The sequence below is a fragment of the Cynocephalus volans genome, chromosome 4 (genome assembly GCF_027409185.1).
Source record: "Cynocephalus volans isolate mCynVol1 chromosome 4, mCynVol1.pri, whole genome shotgun sequence".
Classification (NCBI taxonomy): domain Eukaryota; kingdom Metazoa; phylum Chordata; class Mammalia; order Dermoptera; family Cynocephalidae; genus Cynocephalus; species Cynocephalus volans.
Window position 1 is genome coordinate 20,646,710 of NC_084463.1, and position 18,352 is coordinate 20,665,061.

Below are 18,352 nucleotides of genomic sequence, written 5' to 3' on the forward strand. Positions count from 1 at the left end.
AAGTGTCAAAGAAAAAATCAAAAGAAAATCATTAAATATCTTGAGATGAATTAAAATTGAAACACATATCAAAACATATGGGATGTAGCAAAAGCAGTTCTAAGGGGAAAGTTCATAGTGATAAAAACCTAAAAATAAGGAAAAAGAAAGATCTCACATACACAACCTAACTTTACCATGCAATAAACTAAAAAAGAGTAAATTAAGCCCAAGGTTATCAGAAGGAAGAAAATAATAAAGATTATACCAGAAATAAATGAAACAGAGACCAGTAAAACAATTTTTAAAGTCAACAGAACCAAAGTTGGGTTTTGAGAAGATATACAAAATTGACAAGCCTTTAGTTAGACTAAGAAAAAAAGAGAGCATAGTCAAATAAATAAAATTGTAAATGAAAAAAGGGATATTACCATTGATACTAAAGAAATACCCAGGATCATATGACTATTATGAACAAAAATAAGCCAAAAAATTGGATAGCTTAGAATAAGTAAATGAATTCCTCGAAACCTACAACCTACCAAGACTAAATCATGAGGAAATAGAAAATATAGACAAGACCAATACAAGCAAGGAGATTGAATCAGTAGGTAAAAATCTCCCCCAAACAACAGCAACAACACCCAAAGCCCTGGTGGCTTCACTGGTGAATTCTAAGAACCATTTAAAGGAAAGTGAAAGACAGTCATTCTCAAACTCTTCAAAAAATTGAAGCAGAGTTAAGACTTTCAACCGCATTTTATGAGGCCACTATTACCCTGATAGCAAAGACATAAAGGACACTACAAGAAAGGAAAATTACAGTACAATGCCTTTGATGAATAAAGATGCAAATATTCTCAAAAAATATTAGAAAACTGAATTCAGCAGTACATTAAAATATCATACATCATGATCAAGTGGTATTTATTTCTGAGATACAAGGATGGTTTCATATATGCAAATCAATATATATGATACACCTCATTAACAGAATGAAGGATAAAAACTATACAATCAACTCCATAGATGCAGAAGAAACATTTGACAAAATTCAACATTTTTTCATAATAGAAATTCTCAACAAATTAGGTATAGATTGAATGTCCCTCAGCACAATAAAGACCATATGTGACAAGCCCACAGCTAACATCATACTTCATTATGGAAACCTGAAAGCTTTTTCTCTATCAGGAACAAGACAAGGATGCCCATTCTCTCCACTTTTATTCAATATAGTACTGGAAGGCCTTGCCAGAGCAATTAGGCAAGAAAAAGAAATAAAAGGCATCTATATTAGTAATAAAAAAGTAATGTTGTCTCTGTTCACATGAGTATATAGAAAACCTTACAGACCCTACCAAGAAATTGTTAGAATTAATAAAAAAATTCAGTAAAGTTGCAAGATACAAAATCAACATACAAAACCAGGAGAATTTCTGTACACTAACAACAAACTATCCAAAAAACAAAATCAAGAAAACAATCCCGATGAAAATGCATAAAAAATGAAATATTTAGAGATAAATTTAACTGAGGATGTGAAAGGCCCATACAGTGAAAACTATAAAACCTTAATAATAAATTAGACATTAATAAATCAAAAGATATCTTATGTTCATGGATTAGAAGAATTAATATTGTTAAAATATCCATACTACCCAAAGCTATCTAATGATTCAATGAAATCTCTATCAAAATTTCAGTGACATTTTTCACAAAAATAGAAAAAAAATATTAAATCCATATGGAACCACAAAAGACCCCAATAAGTTTAAGCAGTCTTAAACAAAAAGAACAAAGCTGGATGCATCACCCTACCTGATTTCAAAATATACTACAACGCTATTCTAATCAAAAGAGTGTGGTACTTCTATAAAAACAGACATATAGGCTAATGGAACAGAATAGAAATCCCAGAAATAAGTCCACTCATTTACAGTCAATTTATCTGTGACAAAGTTGCTAAGAACATGCAATGGAGAAGCAACAGTTTCTTGAACAAATGGTGTTGAGAAAATTGAACATCGATATGCAGAAGAATGAAATTGGACCCTCGTTTCAAACCATACACAAAAATCAACTAAAAATATATTAAAGACTTAAATGTAAAACCTGAAACTGTGAAACTACTGGAAGAAAACATAGGGGAAAACTTTCTGACATTGGACTGGGCAATGTTTATTTGGTTATGAATCCAAAACACAGGTGACAAAAGCAAAAATTGGCAAAAAGAGTTAAGTCAAACTAAAAGGAAACAATCAGCAGAGTGAGGGGACAACCTACAGAACAAAAGAAAATATTTTCAAACGATGCATCTGATAAAGGGATAATATCCAAAATATGCAGGGAAATCAAACAGCTCAAAAGCAAGCAAATAACCCATTTAAAACATGAGCAAAGGACCTGCAGAGAAATTTCTTCAAAGAAGAAATACAAATGACCTGGAGGTATGTGAAAAGGTGCTCAACATCATTAATTCTCAGAGAAATGCAAATGAAAACCACAATGATACATCACTTCACATCAATTAGGATAGTTATTAAAAAACAAAACAGAAGATAAAAAGCATTGACAAGGATGTGGAGAAGAGCAATGTGTTGTACTCTTACATACTATTGGTGGGAGTGTAAATTGGTACAGCTGTTATGAAAACAGTATGGAGGTTCCTCAAAACATTTAAGAGTTTTACCATATGAACCAGCAATCCCAGTTTCAGGTATATATCCAATAGAATTAAAATCAGGATCTCAAAGAGGTATCTGCACCCCCATGTCATTGCAGCATTATTTGCAATGGGCAGAATATGGAAACAACCTAAAAGTCCATCAGTAGATAGTCAAAAAAGCAGTTGTGGTATATACATAAATGGAAGATTATTCAGCCTTAAATAAGAAGGAAATCCTGCCATTTCAACAACATAGATGGACATAGATGGCATTATGTTAAGTGAAATAAGCCAGATGCAGAAAGACAAATACTATATGATCTTACTTATAGTAGAATGTTAGTTGGCAGGGCCTAATGAAAGAATGTAAAGGGGGAGGTCATGGTAAAAGGATACAGAGTTTCAGTTATGCAAGATAAATTAGTTTTGGAGATTTACTATACAGTGTAGTGCCGACGGCTAACAATACTGTATTGCATATGTAAAAATTTACTAAGAGGGTAGATCTTTTAAGTGTTCTTACCAAATAAAACAATAAACAAACAAAAACAAAACCCTAATAATAATAAAGGGGGCAAAAGGAAACTTTGGGAGATGATGTATATGTTTATGGCCTCGATGGGTATGTATAGTTTTACGGCTATTCCCCAACTCACCAAAATGTATATATTAAATATGCACAGATTTTTGTATATCAATCATACTAGAGTGTAAGAAATATAAAATACTAAAAAATTTCTTACAGTGTGGGGCCATTTTGGGGTAGAAGGGTTGTTAATGAAAACCAACAATTCAGGTAACATATATTCTACTTGAAATTATTCTTAATAAAACTTCAATTAGATTGAAATTAGAAACTGGTAGAAACTGAATTTAAATTCAGGTAGAATATGTCATTTAGAGATGAATGATGGAATTCTGCTTTTAGATTTGAGGAAACATTAAGGTAATACACATAATAATTACAACAATATTATACTAGTAATATTGATAGTAATATAAATATATTATTATTATAAGTGCACACATTTATTGGCTATTTAACAAGATTTAGGAAATATGCTAAATTATTTACATTCATTAATATATTGAAATCTTGCACCAGCTGTCTGAGAGGATAATATTTGAGGAGCACTTCCTTTGGGTACCAAGTACTTTGCTAAAAGGATTAGATTTGGTCATTTGACCCCAGAGGCCACGCTCTTAGACACTTTATTATGCTGTTTTGTTTATATATTCATACATTCATTCATTTTACAATATCAAACATAAATGTAAGTGACCATAGCATCTGTCATTGAAAAACTTTTATTGAGCACCAGTCTGTGCCAGATACTCTATTATAAACAGGATAAAACTTATTCCTAATACTTCAGAAATAACTATTCTTTCCACTCAGGTTTCAATAGAGGAAAAGGTTTTCTTTCTTCTCCATATTCAGGAAGTCATGGATTTTTTTCATGCTTTCCTTGCTTTCTAAGGTGAGGAGAAATAGGTGACCTGAAGGATCAGAGTCTAAAATTCATTGGGCCATGACTTCATCAGTAGTTGGGGTTACTGTATGTGCTTCAAAATCAAGAAGTCAATTCCATTCTTTCCAAGGACCAGCCCCATTTATTTGACAATTTGTTACTACACTTACTCCCTTTAGTTATATTGATTGGCTCATGGAATCCCTTTTTCCCTGTGGGGAATGACAACAGTTTCCTTTTTGTTTGTTGTGAATCAGGCAAGAGGGAACAAGTCGAAGTCCTCATTTTACTTTAGACTAGGGTGCACTTTTCAAATCCATTATTCACGGGAGAGTTCTAGTTTCTACAGATAGTGGTCCCTTTGCCCATTACAAAAGCTGATACATTTTTCTCATTTGACTAGTAATAGCCTTTGAGTCAATTCTTTCATCAGAATTCAGATAAAAAGAGCAAATCTTATGATGTACTAACGTCTAAAAAAATTGCTTTTGATTTTGAAGAAGATATTTTAGAAAAAAATTGTGATATATTGTTTACATTATATGAATAGGTAAGTAAGGGGTATTTTAGGAGTACATTGGTAAGTGACTCTCTCTTCTAGTGGATTTAATAAAAGCTTTCCAAAGGTGATTTGGTTGCGCGCGCGCGCGCCCGCGTGCGTGCATGCGTGCGTGCGTGCGTGTGTGTGTGTGTGTGTGTGTGTGTGTGTGTGTTTTGAAAGTTAGGAAGGAGCTTGTCAGGTAGAAAGAGGTGTTGGAGATTCAAGGCGGTATTGATGAGGAGTGGGAGCCTTACAAACCTTACAAACATGGGAAAGTTGATTCTCATAGATACCAATGACTGTTTTTTATGGTAATACGGCTAATTCATAGTCAGAATAATGATACTCATTTTCTGAATTCAAATTGTTTTCTACATATTCCTGTTGAACCCATTTCCAGCAAGGGTTAAGGTCTGCCTTGTATTATGGACTGAATGTTTTTCATATGTTGAAGCTCTGCCTCTTAATGTCATATCTAGGAGATATACCAATAAATTAACAGCTGACTGCTATAACAAAATTCAACTCTCTTCAGAGAAAGGATATATAATCCAGGGTCTCACTAACATTAAGAAGAGCATACAATGTAAAATAGAAATTACTAGACATGCATCCTATATGAAAATAAAATCAATAGATACATACTTACAGATAACCTAGATGTTGAAAATAAATATATTAAAGAATCCACAAGCAAAAATTGATAAAACAGGGAAAGAGGTAGGGAACTTCAGGAGAGGAGACTATACCTAAGAAAAAAAGAGAAAACCCAGAATGATAAATACAATCAGGAATAAAAAATATTTATCAATAGGATTAAAAGTATATTAAGCACAGTAGATTAAATAATGAAATTAAAAGATGGTTTAATAAAAATCACACACAATAGAGTCACAGAGAAAAATAATTAAATAAAGTACAGAAACTTAATAATATCTGGGATATGTGAAATAATATAGCATATTTGTAATTAAAGTTCTCAAAGGAGAGTAGAGAGAGAATGGAAAAGAAACATATTTGAAGGAATAGGGGCATTTCCCCACAAAATTGATAAATAAATACAACACATAAATTCAGAAAACTTGGCAAACCCAAAAGAGAATAAATAAGGAAAACCATATCTAGGCACATTACAGTCAAACTGATGAAAATCAAGTTAGAATCTTAAAATCACCTAGATAATAAAAATACATTATATAGAGAGGAAGAATGACAAGAGCAACAATTCTCATCATAAACAATGGGGATTAGAAGATAATGAAATGATACCTCAGTATGCTCAGAAAATTGGGAGAAATTTAATCCAGAATTCTATATTTAATGAAAACATGTCATAAAAGTAAAAAAGAAATGAAAGCTTTTTCAAACAGATGGAAGTCAAAAGGCTTTGTTGTTTATAATTCTACAGTGCAAAAAAGGCTAAAGAAAGTACTTCAAAATAAAGGGAAATTAAATTACCAGAAAGAATTTTGAACTTAAAGAAGGAATAGAGAGTGGTAGAAATGGTAAAATGTGAGGAAATATAAAACACTGTTTTACTTTTTTTTCTTACATTTTTAAAAATTCAATTGACTATTTAAAGCAGAAATAGGAGTACAGCGTTATGGTGTCACTAACACATGTAGCACTAAAATATGTTCAAACAGTATAATAGACAAGATTGGGTTAAGTCAAATCATGCTGTTTAAAGTTTCTACATTATACATAATGTACTAAAATGTTAATTTAAGGTACATTATGATGTTTGAATATCCCTTGAGCAACAAATAAAAAAATACAGAGAAAAATAGCTAAAAAGATAGTACAGGTCATAAAATGGAATTCTTTAAAAATATTCAGATAACTCAAGTAAAGGACAGCACCTGGAAGTACCAAGAGGTAAGAACAAAATCCAAACAACCAAGCACAAAAACACAACGAAAGCCTGTTCTTTCTACTGAAGGACCAGGAAAGTGGTAGCTTACCAACACAGAAAACTTTTATGCAATAATCACCTTACTCTAACTAAACCCATGGAAGAAACTGTGGCCCCACCTCCACCCCACCCATTATAGCAAAAGCCAAATAAAAGCCTAGATTCCAACCTCATGAATGTAATGAAGTGTCCCAACACTGTCACTCTGGTAGAGTCAGAGAATGCTGAGTAGAGAGCCAGGACTTTCATCCCTGCTGGTAATAAGAGCCTTCTTTCTTGACCCCTATAGTGTCAGTGGAGACCATTTGGGGATCCTAGATTTCCATTACTACCTGACAGTAATGAGGCATCCCTTTTTCTCCCAACTGGTGGTGTCAGAGGAGGGCTAGATGGGTTTTAGGACTTTTACCATTGTCTATTTGCAGTGATGACACCCCACAGAACTCCAACCCCCACCCATCAGTAAGGAGTGTGGGAAACCTGGACTTCTTCCTCTACCTGGCAATAGTGACCTAATGCCTCCACCTTCCCCAGCCAGAGTAGTGTCAGAAAGTTATCTAAAACAGAAGGTTTAAGTAAAATCCAGAGTGGTGTCAGCAAAATGGCTTACTAAAGCTGCTTGGGACTCAGCCCTCTGCCACCTGTACACAGAAAAGAGCTAAAACAGCAAATAAACAACTACAATTCAACTAGAGTGTCTGAAGAAGGGCACTGAAGTATAGTAAGGGACTAGCAGAGTCCCTGTGGATCATGAAAATCCAGGATGGCAGCATAGAAAGGGGAGTGAAGCACTCTGCCTCTGCCACCCTGTCTCCCCCACTGGGATTGGCTTAGAGCTAGCAGGAACTTCCCCTTGTGAGAAAAAGTTCAGCAGAAGGCCCCCAGCAGTCCTTATTACCACTACAGACACATGGAGTCTTTGCTACAGGAGAATCCTGCGGTCCTCACAGGCCCTGAGCCCAGTTTGGGGAGCTACCTGGAGTTTACGTGAAAATATTGCTCCAGTCTAGAACCCCACATTGTGCAACCCCCACCCCCAAAACCCAAGCTACTGTGGCACTACACCATCTTGAAACCAGAGCCAATGCTAGAGTGTACCCTGCTTTGTGTGTCACTGCATCTCTCCATCCCTAAGGCTCCATCATTATTCCACCCACACAGATGTCTTCAGTGCCTGGCTACTCAAAGCATAGTCTCATCAAAACAGTCATGACTTCAGCAGCCAAACCCATGCAGTGCCCTGCTCCCCAAAGAACGGGAGGTCCTGCACAGTGGGGAAGCCAACCCTGGGCCAGATGAACTGCCACATGTGTGTGCCCCTGCCCTAAGTATTGGCATGGCACCCCACTCCCAGTGAGGCTTTCCCTGAGCTGACAGGCCTGACACACATATGCCTCCTTGGCCCGAGAAGATACATCATGGTCAGAAAGATACTTGATGTGATTTCTATCTTTCTCAATGTGTTAAGCCTTGTTTTGTGACCTATATATTAATCTATCCTCTCCCTATGCAGGAAGTGTATTCTGCAGATGTTGGATAGAATGTTCTGTCAACATCTGTTAGGTCCATTTTGTCTAGAATAAAGTTTAAATCCAATGTTTCTTTGTTAATTTTCTGTCTGGATGGTCTGTCCATTGCTGTGAGTGGCATATGGAAGTCCCCTGTATTGCAATCTATCTCTACCTTTAGATCTAATAATAATTTCTTTACATATTGGAGTGCTCCAGTGTTGGGTGCATATATATTTACAACTGTTATATCCTATTGCTTAGTACATTCCTTCATCATTAAATGGATTAAAGACTTAATTGTAAGTCCAGAAACTATAAAACTACTAAAAGAAAACATAGGGGAAATGCTTCATGAGATTGGTCTGGGCAAGAATTTTTTGAACAAGACTTCAAAGGCAACAAAAATAAAAGTAGACAACTGGGATACATCAAACATAAAAGCTTCTGCACATCAAAGGAAGTAATCAACAGAGTAAAGACACAACCTTCAGAATAGGAGGAAATATTTGCAAGCTGAGCATCTAACAGGTTAGTATCATATATAAGGAACTCAAATAATTATAGCAAAAGAGCAAATAATCTGATTAAAAATGGGCAAAGAACTTGAGTAGATGTATCTCCAAAGAACACATATAAGTAGCCAACAGGTATATGAAAAAATACTCAACATCACAGATCAGTAGAGAAATGCAAATCAAAACCATGATGAGATATCATCTCACCCCAATTCCTTTAGGTTAACAACTATTAACCTAAAGGGAAAAAAAATGTTGACATGGATATGGAGGGAAAAAAATCCTTACACATTGTTGATGGGAATGTAAGTTGGCAAAGCCTTTACGGAAAAAGGTATGGAGGTTGCTCAAAAATTAAAAATAGAATTACCATATAATCTGGTGATTTCATTACTGGGTATTTACTGAAAGGAAATGAAATCAGTATGTCAAAGTGATATCTGTAGTCCTGTGTTCATTGCAGCACTATTTACAATAGTCAAGCTATGGAATCAACCTATATCCATCAATGAATGAATGGATAAAGAAAGCATGGTGTATATAAACAATGGAATACTATTTCAGCCATAAAAAAAAATGAATGAAATCCATCAATAAAGAACAAAACCCTCTCCCCTCTCTGGAGATCTGAGAGTACAGCTGGGATAAAACTGATAGTTCCAACCATTTAATCACATGATGGTTCCCCTAGCAAACAGTCTCCATCCTGAGACCATCCAGGAGCGCTCAACTAGCAGTAATCTCATTAGCATACAAAAACACACTAATCACTTTAAAGATTCCAGAAGTTTTAGAAGCTCCCTGCTGAATGCTGAGATGAAGAACAAATATATATTTCTTTGTATAAATCACAATATCACAGTGATATTGAGCCCATTTTCGTATACCTGTTGGCCACCTGTATGTCTTCTTTGCATAAATGTCTACTCAGCTTATTTAAATACATTTAAATTAAGTGACTTAATTTAATTAATTAATTAATTTATTTATTTATTTATTGCTTTTGAGTTGCAGGAGTTCTCTGTGTCTTTGGATATTAACCCTTTATCAGATACATGGACTGCAAATATTCTTTCCCATTCTATGGGTTGCCTTTTTATTTTGTTAATTGTTTCCTTTGCTGTGCAGCTTTTTAGTTTGATGCTATCTCACTTGTTCATTTTTGCTGTGCTTTTGGTGTCATATCTAAGAAATCATTGCCAAGACAAATTTTAAGAAGCTTTTCCTATGTATTTTTCTAAAGGTTTTATAGCTTCAGGAATTACTTTTAAGTCTTTAATCCATTATGAGGTAATTTTTATGTGTGTTGTAAAAAAAGGGTGCAATTTCATTCCTTTGACATGTGAACATTAAGTTTTTCTAACCACATTTATTGACTATCCTTACCCCATTGTGTTTTATAGGCACCTTTGTTGAAGATCAGTTGACCGTACAGGAATGGGTTAATTTCTGAGAACTGTATTCTATTCCATTGGTCTATATGTCCATTTTTATGCTAATACCACAACATTTTGACTACTGTAACTTTGCATATTTTGAAATCAGTTAGTGTGATGCTTTCGGCTGTGTTTCCTTCCTCAAAATTGCTTTGGCTTTTGGGAGACTTTTGTGTTTCCAAATCAATAGTAAGATATTTTTTGTATTTCTGTAGAAAATAATATTTGGATTTTGACAGGGATTGCATTGAATTTGTACATTTTGGGGGATAGTATGAGCAATTTAACACTATTTATTCTCCAATCCATAAACATGGAATATCTTATCATTTTTCGTATCTGCTTTAATTTTTTTCATCCGTGTTTTCTAGTTTTCACTGTAAGTCTTTCATCTCCTTGGTTAAGTTTATTCCTAACTATAGATAGAACTTCCATATAATCCAGGAATCTCACTTCTGGATATATACACAAAGGAATGGAAATTATCATGTTAAAGGGATACCTGCACTCCCATGTTCACTTCAGCTCTATTTAAAATAGCCAAGATATGGAACTAACCTAAATGTCCATTGATGGATGATTGGATAAGAAAAATGTGGTATATATACAAAATCGAATACTACTTAGCCATAAAGAAGAATGAAATTCTGCCATTCACAAAAACATGGATGAGCTTTGACAAAATTAAGTGAAATAATCCAGGCACAGAAAGAGAAATACCACATATCCTCGCTCATAAGTGGGTTAGGGCATAATTGGAAAAGTGACACAAAGAGTAATTAAGACTGTAATAATTAACAGGCTAATAATATTTATTTCATTATCACATACTGTAAAAAAAGTAAAAGTGTATATAAAAATTTTTTAATGTTTATTCCTAAGTATTTTATTATTATTTTTGATGCTATTGTAAATGGGGTTGTGTTCTTAATTTTTTTTTTACGTACTTCATTGTTGGCTTATAAAAAAGCACAACTGTTTTTTATATGCTGATTTACTTTACCAAATTAGTTTACTACTTCTGACATTATATGTGTGGGTGTGTGTGTGTGAGAAGTTTTCAAGGTTATCTATGTATAAGATCATGTCATCTATAAACACAGACAATTTTTGTTCTTACTTCTTTATTTGGATGGCATTTATTTCTTTTTCTTGCCTAACTGCTCTAGCTAAGACTTCTAGTACTATGTTGAGTAGAAGTGCAGAGTGGGCATCCTTGTCTTCTTCCTTATCTTAGAGAAAAAGCTCAGCTTTTCATCATTGAATATACTGTTAACTGTGGGCTTGTCACATAAGACTTTATTGTGTTGAGGTACATTCCTTCCACATTTAATTTCTGAAAGTTTTTATCATGAAAGAATGTTTTGCCAAATGCTTTTTCTGCATCTATTCAAATGATCACATGATTTTTTATCCTTTATTCTTTTAATGTGGTGTGTCACATTTATTGATTTGGATATGTTGAACCATCTTTGCATTCTGGGGATTAACCCATTTGATCATGGTGTATGATCTTTTTAATGTGTATGATGTATGATCTTTTTAATGTGTGGTTGAATACAGTTTGCTGGTATGTTATTGAAGATTTTTGCATGTATGTTTTTTAGGGATATTATGTTGTAATTTTATTTTCTTGTTTTCTGTTCTAGCTTTGATATTAGGGTAATGCTGACCTCATAAAATGAGTTTGGAATTTTTCTGTCCTTGTCAGGTTTTTGAAAAGTTTGAAAAGAATTGCATTAATATTTCTTTAAATCTTTGGTAGAATTCAGCATTGAAGCCTGGGCTTTTCTTTGTTTCCCAACAAAGAAAAGACTCCAATAAAATTCAATCTCCTTACTTGTTATTTGCCTATTCAGATTTTCTATTTCTTTATGATTCAGTCTTAGTAGGTTGCATGTTTCTAGAAATTTATTCATTTCATCTAGGTTATCCAACTTGATGCACAGTTGTTCGTAGACATCTTTTATGATCTCCAGTATTTCTGCAGTATCAGTGGTAACATATCCTTTTCCATTTGTAATTTTATTGGAGTCTTTTCTTTTTTCTTGGTAAGTCTAGCTAAAATTTTGTCAATTTTGTTTATCTTTTCAAAAAATCAACTGTTTTATTCATCTTTTCTATCATTTGTCTGGATTCTATTTCATTTATTTCCTGCTCTGATATTTACTATCCTTCCTTCTGGTAACTGGTATGGATCTGGAGCTTGGGTCTGGGGGGTCCAGCCTGGAGCCTTGGGCTGCAGGGGCTGGCCTGATGCTGGGATTCACTGGGACAGGCCTGGTGCTGGGGTCTGTGCTGAAGTCTGATGCTCACATTCTTCTCCTTTCCCTACACAGAGAGTATCTCTGTCCTTGCTATGCTGTCTGGGATTGAGAAAGAGGTGACACGAGTAAAGTAAAATTGTCCTTCCTACTCTCTTCTTATTTCTATGCTCCGCCCAGGTGCTGTCACTCAAATTCCTTAGCTCCTGTAAAGGTATTTCTCTGTGTCGATTGATGTTCAGTAACAGGATGAGTGCTAGAAAATCCTATTTTTGCCATCTTGCTGACATTCTCTTTGTATTATTTCTTACAACTACTTGTGAATCTACATTTCTCTAAAAATAAAAGTTTAATATAAAATGAATGTAAAAGTAAGAGTTTTCCAGAAATAACAAAGCCAAAAAAGTTCATTTCCAGAAGAATTTTAGTGCAAGAAGTGTTATAGAAAGTTCTTTAAGACACTGAAAAATATTAGTATACTGAAACCTGTATCTACACAATAGAATAAAGAGTACCAGAAATAGTAACTACAAATAGTACCAGAAGCGGAGACTAGGTAGGTAAATATAAAGCCATTTTCTTATTATTTAATCTCTTTTAAAAATAGTTACCTATTCAGGCCAAAACATAATAACAATGCATTGTGAAGTTTTTAACACAAGTAGAAGTACAGTCTATGACAACAATCACTCTGGTGATTTTTATCAAATATTTGGGGAAGAAATAATGCCAATTCCAGAATGTTGAAGCCTAGAGTACTTATCATTTCCGTTTATAAGGTTAGTATTATTGATACCAAAAGCAGACAAAAAATGCAGTAAATGAAATCCACAAACCAATATTCCTCAACACCATATATTTATAAGCATATGTAACACTTTTAATATATCAAAATCAAGAATATTTAAAAGGATCATACATGGTGATCAATTGGAGTTTATTCCAGGAATGCAAATTGGTTTAACATTGAAAATCAAACACTGTAACTCACTATATAAATGGACTTAAAAAGAAAAATTATATGATCATCTCAGTAGATGAAGAAAAAAACACTGGGCAATATCCAACATCTGTTTCTAGTAAAAACTCTCAACAAATTAGCAATGGAAGGGAATTTACCCCATCGATAAGGAACATCTCTGAAAATCCTACAGCTGACCTCATATTTACACATAAAAGCCTAGATAATTTTTACTAAGGTCAAGAATAAGGCAAAGATAGGAGATGTTGGGATGGAAGATATTGTTATCATCACTTTTGGAAAATCCCATCTGTCTCAATATTTTAGAAGTCAGTAAATTTTTAAGAGAGAGAGAGAGAGAGACAGAGAGAGAGAGAGAGAGAAAGTGTATTGTGTGTACAATAAAGAATGATTTAACTTAAAGGATTCCTGTTCAAAGACTGGAAAATCCTTATCTCAGAGAACCTCTCTTAAAGTGTAGTAAAACTGATTTCTGGGACATTTGACTCCAAAGATTATAAATGTTTACAACATTCCTGGGCAAATATTTCCCCTTTACAGTGTTTTTACAGTTTATAATTCCCTGATTTTTGTGTTTTCAGACATTTATTCTAATTTATATGGCAGAACTATTAGTAATAATTAAAATGGGAGGTGGATGTAAACTTGCCAATAATAATGTTAAGTAACAGAGTATTTGTTTTTTTTTTTTTTTTTTTATTCTATTTTTTTTTTAAATTTTATTTTGTCGATATACATTGTAGCTGATTAATGCTCCCCATCACCAAAACCTCCCTCCCTTCTCTCTCCCCCCTCCCCCCCAACAATGTCCTTTCTGTTTGTTTGTTGTATCAACTTCAAATAATTGTGGTTGTTATATCTTCTTCCCCCCCCCCCCCGGTTTGTGTGTGTATGTGTGTATGTGTGTGTGTGAATTTATATATTAATTTTTAGCTCCCTCCAATAAGTGAGAACATGTGGTATTTCTCTTTCTGTGCCTGACTTGTTTCACTTAATATAATTCTCTCAAGGTCCATCCATGTTGTTGCAAATGGCAGTATTTCATTCGTTTTTATAGCTGAGTAGTATTCCATTGTGTAGATGTACCACATTTTCCGTATCCACTCATCTGATGGTGGGCATTTGGGCTGGTTCCAACTCTTGGCTATTGTAAAGAGTGCTGCGATGAACATTGGGGAACAGGTATACCTTCGACTTGATGATTTCCATTCCTCTGGGTATATTCCCAACAGTGGGATGGCTGGGTCGTATGGTAGATCTATTTGCAATTGTTTAAGGAACCTCCATACCATTTTCCATAGAGGCTGCACCATTTTGCAGTCCCACCAACAATGTATGAGAGTTCCTTTTTCTCCGCAGCCTCGCCAGCATTTATCATTCATAGTCTTTTGGATTTTAGCCATCCTAACTGGGGTTAGATGGTATCTCAATGTGGTTTTGATTTGCATTTCCCGGATGCTGAGTGATGTTGAGCATTTTTTCATATGTCTATTGGCCATTTGGATATCTTCCTTAGAGAAATGCCTACTTAGCTCTTTTGCCCATTTTTTAATTGGGTTGCTTGTTTTCTTCTTGTAAAGTTGTTTGAGTTCCTTATATATTCTGGATATTAATCCTTTGTCAGATGTATATTTTGCAAATATTTTCTCCCACTCTGTTGGTTGTCTTTTAACTCTTTTAATTGTTTCTTTTGCTGTGCAGAAGCTTTTTAGTTTGATATAATCCCATTTGTTTATTTTTCCTTTGGTTGCCCGTGCTTTTGGGGTCGTATTCATGAAGTCAGTAACAGAGTATTTGTAAAGAAATGCTATTTATTAAATTCTTGCACTGCCAATGAGGGAAGACACAGTTATACATTTTACAGATTTTAGCATAATTTAAACAATAGCCTGAAATCATAAATCACTTGTATATTCATTATTTAAATGCAGTTGTTAATGTGGCAGTCTTTTATGCTATGAGGATATTTAGTCCCCTTGATTACATCATAATTTTGCATCATAATTGCATTATAATTTCCTTTGTACATTTCACCTTCAAGGGTGTTTTTCCATGCCATAAGATGGCCAATAATAAAAATGTTTAGTCACTCTTGTAGCATGTCCTTCTCTGAAAATTATCCTGTCCAAATAACAGTTTTGTTTCCTGTGCATTTGACATATATTCATCATGAGGAAAATATGAGTTTGTGTACTGTTTGCATTGTAGAGAGACTGGGAAAATTATAAGATTTCATAGCTGTACACGTTTTGTCAAGTGTTTTATATTTTAATTAATAGGAATTAATTCTATGGTCCATCTTCCTTTAAATTTCAAGTAAATCTGTAATCATATAAATACATCAAATCTCCTAAATCTTGAAATCAAAGCCAAGGATAGAAATGTCTGAAAGGAGAAACAATTGGAATTAACTATTTACCTTTCCTCTACAGGATGCAAAACAAATATTCCTACTTGGTAACTTTATTGGGAAGAATGTGCATATGTCTTGTTTTATTTCCAGATCCTGAATACTATATCAACCAAATATTTTACTGTGTTAATATTTTAATGAGTTTCTGTGTTTGGAACACTTAAAAGGTATATAAGGTCTTTGTTCTTAAATTTTTTACAATCTACTTATGCACATGAAATATTTAATAACAATGTTAGGCAGGATATCAACTTGTGCCATGTTAAAGGCCTATCATAAGCCAATGTGATGGAGAATCCATGCTGCAAAAGAGATGGATATGAAGACAGAGGAGCAGAATTCAAGAGAGTGAAGGATTCTTACTGGATAGACAGATTTAAAAGTGTTAAGGCCAAAGTCAGGAAAAAGAGAATAATATAAGACTGGATCTGCATAGACACAATCTTCTTCCACAATTTATCTTTTTATTTCTAGAAAGCAGACACTTGACAAGATTGAGGGATGGTGTAGGACAGGACCATAGCTTGTTTTAGCACTATCTCCCATTGTATATTTGAATCTCCATATATTCTGCCTGTGCTTGAAGCCTACTCTGATGAGGATGAGTTTGCCTGAGTTACGTGTTGCCTTCCTACAGATACGTCAATAACTCTGAGATACTAGAACAAGGGAGAATAGCTCTGAATTCTGGATGAATGTTGCATCTTCACTGCATTTGTTTCACTCTTTTTTCTATGTATTTTTCCTTTCCAGAAATGCCAGGTTCAGGCCCTGTATTTACAGAGGACTAAGCACTATGCAAAGATCAGGGCACCCTTACTTCAAAGAGGACCAACCCTTGGTTAAATATCTAAAACAATATTGAGACCTCTAATACATTTGGAAAAGCAATGGGAATGGGATTTGATAATCTCTGAGGTACCATTGTGTAATTGAAATGTGTGGTCTTTGAAGCCATACAGATTTGAGTTGAAACCCTGGCTTCAACTGTTATTAGGACGGCCTTGTAAAAGTTACTTTATCTTTTTTAGTCTTGGTTCCCTCAGCTGTATAATGTAAATACAAATAAATGTATTGCCTTGAAATGTAGTTCTCAGGAGGATTAATATAGATAAAGCAACTAGCACAGTGCCTTGCATATATGGACATGAAAAATGATTATAGTTACTATTCCCATTCTATTTGTCTTCCAGTTTTTCCCCTTTAAATAACCTCTTATGTAATTATACAAAAAACCTTCCCATCTCCAATGTTATCACCCAAATTTAACAATTTCTTTTCTCACTTATGTCTAAGATGTTATCATTCTAGCATCTGTCTCTTTTTCTTTCCCTTCTCTCATTTATCATATGATTTAGCATTTAAAGTAGCTACTCAAGATGTGGGTGTTCCTATAGATCATGAGGAAAAGAAATAAAGAAGAGTGAAGCCTAGGGCATAATCTACATTTTTAGTTTGGCCTTCAAGGCCCTTTTCAATGCATAGTGTAGTTTAGAATCATTTATTCATTTTCTTTTTTTTTTTTTTTTTTTTGTCGTTTTTTTTTTTTTTTTTTCGTGACCGGCACTCAGCCAGTGAGTGCACCGGTCATTCCTATATAGGATCCGAACCCGCGGCAGGAGCGTCGCCGCGCTCCCAGCGCAGCACTCTACTGAGTGCGCCACGGGCTCGGCCCATTTATTCATTTTCTGAACACAGCATTAGTCCTCCCACTTCCGTGGCAAGCTGCTTCACCTAGATCCTCAAGTCACCTTTTATCTCCTCCAAGTCTTGATTTGTCTTTTTTTTTTTTTCTGTAGTTGCTCTATAAGTGCTTGTTCAAAGAAGACATCAAAACCTTGCCAGTCCTTTAGAGACGGTTGAAACTTCGCATGTATAATAAGCTCTCTCTGATTTCTTTAGCCAGCTTGATAAGAAACTAGAGCACCTATTTTGTATGAGGCACTTAATATAATTATCTCATTTAGTGTTCACAGAATCCTACCAAGTAGTTATTTTTAATCTTACTCTCAAAAGAGGAGACTGGAACTCCAAGTGTGATAATACTTGTACAAAATTCTACATCTGTTGACTGGTGGTCAGAACGAAAATATTGGTAGTTCCAACTGACTCCAAGATTCATGTTATTTCTACCACTCAGTATGTCCTTCGTGATATACTACTTTGAGAGGGAAAGTAAAGATAATGACACTTTCTAAGTGACCTTTGGCAAGTCCCATTTCTCCTCATAGTTGTATTTCATCATTCTGAAAAGTGTGGTTTCTTTTTTTCTATCTGGGTTATATGTATACAAAAGTTCATTTTATTGTTTGTACCTTATATTTTTGTTTACAGTATTCTTTAATGTGTTTTATATATTTAATAAAATTATTTTATAAAAAGTAAAGAAATATATATTTTCAAAATAAATGAGGATATGAATAGCATTTCACATACCTCTGACCATAGAACTTAGATTTTGGAGAAACTCTAGACATCACCTAACCCAGTCCTTTCATTTTATAGATGAAGAGTTTGTGATGGTGACATTGAGGCAGGTCACTTGGCCAAAGGATGGGAACTGCTGGTGGTTGAGCTGAAACTCAAGTTATTCTAACTTCCACTTGCATGATTTTCCCTGCTCATTCTGGAATGTGAATACTTGCATTCCTGGTAA